This window comes from Crotalus tigris, unplaced genomic scaffold (assembly GCF_016545835.1).
Source record: "Crotalus tigris isolate CLP2741 ecotype Arizona unplaced genomic scaffold, ASM1654583v1 scf7180000024153.1733885, whole genome shotgun sequence".
NCBI lineage: Eukaryota > Metazoa > Chordata > Lepidosauria > Squamata > Viperidae > Crotalus > Crotalus tigris.
In genome coordinates this window covers 1,015,455-1,018,673 of record NW_024100414.1, presented here as the reverse complement: position 1 = coordinate 1,018,673, position 3,219 = coordinate 1,015,455, and positions in this window count along the sequence as shown.

The following is a 3,219-nucleotide window of genomic DNA, read 5'->3' as shown; positions in this document are numbered from 1 at the left end:
ACCACTGTCTCTAAATCTTCCTTCCTTCCTTCCTTCCTTCCTTCCTTTCCTTCCTTCCTTCCTTCCTTCCTTCCTTCCTTCCTTCCTTCCTTCCTTCCTTCCTTCCCTCTTTTCCAACATGATAGGACCTTGAGTTGCTTCTCTTGAGTGAACAAAAGCAGAATCTGCCATGACAAATGTTGGGGGACCAACAGCCAAGAAGAGAATTCAACCGCCCTCAGGGGTTCATCTCCCCCAATGTATATTTTCTCTGCCTCCCCCCTCCCCAAAAGACAAAAGATGTCCTGGGCATCTCTGAGCTTTCTTCCTGGAACTTGTTGGCTGGAGATGCGTTTCCCCCCCACTCCCTGTCCCCAAATTCATCCTTCCAGGTATATGATTTAATGAAAGGCACAATAAGAAGTGAGACAATTAGAATTTCTGCCTCATTATCATGGTAATCTTATCAGTAGGATAATGAGGTATTAATGGAGATTTAATGTGCCTCTCATAACACAATTCCTTGGAGAAAACTCATAAGGAAATTGCCGTAAATCCACTTAATGACAGAAAGGTCCCCCAACGCCATCTTCAAGGGGATGAAAAATGTGGGCAGTGGGCAATCCAGATTCAAGGTCACTGGGCGAGGGAGACCAGGCCAAGATATGGCAAAGGGCCCCCTGGCCCCCACCTTTCACAAAAGGTCTTCCTGGTGGCGAGGAATCCCTTCCAATCCTTTCCCCTACTTTTATTTTCCCTCCCTTCCCCTTCTTTTATCTTCCTTCCTTTCCCTCCCTCTTCTTTCCTTCCTTCCTTCACCTCCTCCCTCATTTCTTTTCTGCCTTCCTTTCTTCAACCTTCTTTCTCTTTCCTGCCCTTCTACCTCTTCCATCCCCTTCCTTCCTTCCTTCCTTCCATCCCCTTCCTTCCTTCCTTTCCTCCCTTTCACCCCTTCCCTCCTCCCTCTTTCTCTCCTTCCTTCCTTCCTTCCTTCCATCCATCCATCCATGCAGGACTTCAGCATACAAGTTCTAACTGGTGAAGGTTTTTCCTTCAAAATTCAAGGATAAAAGTGCTTAGCCTTGCAAAGAGAGAACTGTTAAACGAAGAGGAGGAAAGTTGTTCACTATTAATGCTCTCCTTTGCACTTTTTCTGTTCTACTAACGGCTACTTCTTGCTCATGTTTTCATCTGATTCCCTGCTGGGGAGAAAACGCAGGCCAGGCTAGGATAGTTTCAGAGGAAAACGTCCTTACTTACGCATAATAAAATATAAATTGAATCAATAAATAAAATTTTAAAATAAATCAAGAGTGCCCTTGCATTGCATCCTTTCAATATGGAATCCTTTAGATATATAAAAATAATAATAGAATAATGTAAACCAAGTGTGGTAAATGAAGAGCAGGAACTTAAATCTTTGTATTTGTGAGAGAGAAAAAAATGAAATCATGATATGGATTTGAGGATTGCTGATATTTACAGATTATTTCAAAAGTGGAGTTTAGGTCGTAAGTGTGAGTTTAAGTTTTATGTGTATTTGCTCTAAAAGAAATTGGAAGTCATTCTTTTTCGTGAATCTTTTTTTCTCTATTTTTTATTTTATTGCACCTGTCAGTCATTTTACTTCTCTATTCTTCTGTTTTCTCTTTTGACTCTTAGTGTTTTTTTCTTTATAAAATATAATAAGTTACATGAAAAAAAAGAGCAGAAACTGAGGTGTAGCAAGAAGATATGGCCGCTAGCTGGCGTTCTAGAACTGCCAACCTAACCCAGTTCTTTATAGCCAAGAATTAAACTGATTTCACTGTTAAGTAGAAATTTAACCAGGATTCCTGTGCTGTTGGCCACCTTGCATTGCTGCAAGTCAAAGCCTGCAACACATTCCTGCTCTGGAATGTAAAAAGATCTCTTCCTAAGCAGAGAGCAGGAATGTATTGGGCTTACGTATTTATCTGCCTCCATTATCAATTGATAAATTATTGGTCAATTTATCGGGGAGAGAAGCAACCTAAAACTAAGTAGAAATTTCCTGACGGAGAACAATTAACCAGTGAACAACCTGCCTCCAGAAGCGGTGAATGCTTCAACACTGGAAGGTTTAAAGAAGAGACTGGACAGCCATTTGTCCGAAATGATGTGGGATTTCCTGCTTTTGAACAGGGGGTTGGACTAGATGACCTAAAAAGATAAAAGTCCCTTTTTTCCCCCACTGACATATAAATAGGAGTCGGTAGCCAGACATCTGAATTTTGACCAGTGGTAAAAACAGCAATAAAACTTCCAGGTTCCCACACGAAGACTCTCTAAACTGGATTGCTCAAAGCAAGCCAGTGATTCGTCTGCTATTAAACCATTTATGACCGCAACTCAGCCTAAAATTTCCGTGGCTAAACAAAACAGTTTGTTACGTGAGTTTTGCCCCATTTTATGATTTTTCTTGCCAGAGGCATTCAGCAAAGCACTGCAGTGTTAAGCCATTCTCCTTCTTCTTCTTCTTGTGCCATATCCGTTATCAGACGTTGGCGATCATGTTGGCGATCCTATTTTTATCAGCAGCAGCACGAAAAAGTGCTGCTGAGTTTTGTCCAAACCAGTCCTTTAGATTTTGAAGCCACAATGTTCTTCTTCTGCCTGGACCTGGTTTGCCTTCAATCTTTCCCTGAAGGATTCAATGGAGCATGCCATATTTTTCTGGGTGTCGCATCACAGGTCCGAAATATTCTAATTTTCGTTTTTTGTTTTGATGATTTCCCTTGGCTTTCCCAGGCAGCTTATGACCTCCTCATTTCTGATCTTGTCAACCCAGCTTATAGGTAACAGCTGCCTGTAAATCCACATTTCAAATGCTGCTTGTCTCTTCAGGTGGCCTTCTGTCAGAAACCAACTCTCTACTCCATAGAGCAGGATAGAAAAAATATAGCATCTGACCAGCCTGATTTTCAGTCTTAGGCATCAGTCTTCAAATTCATTTAAGTCATGATTTAAATGAATTTGACTTGACTTTGCTTGTCAGATCACAAAAGAGGATCACGCAACCCCAGGACACTGCCTAACTGTCGTAAGTGTGAGGCAGTGGCCGAGCATCTGAATCTTGATTACACGACGACACCATGATTGTGTGAAAAAGGGTAACGAGTCCCCTTTTTTTCAGTGCCGTTGTAACTTCACATTGTCGCTGACTGAATTGTTGTAAGTTAAGCCTTGGATAATCAAAATGAAACACAAAGTGCCAGATCA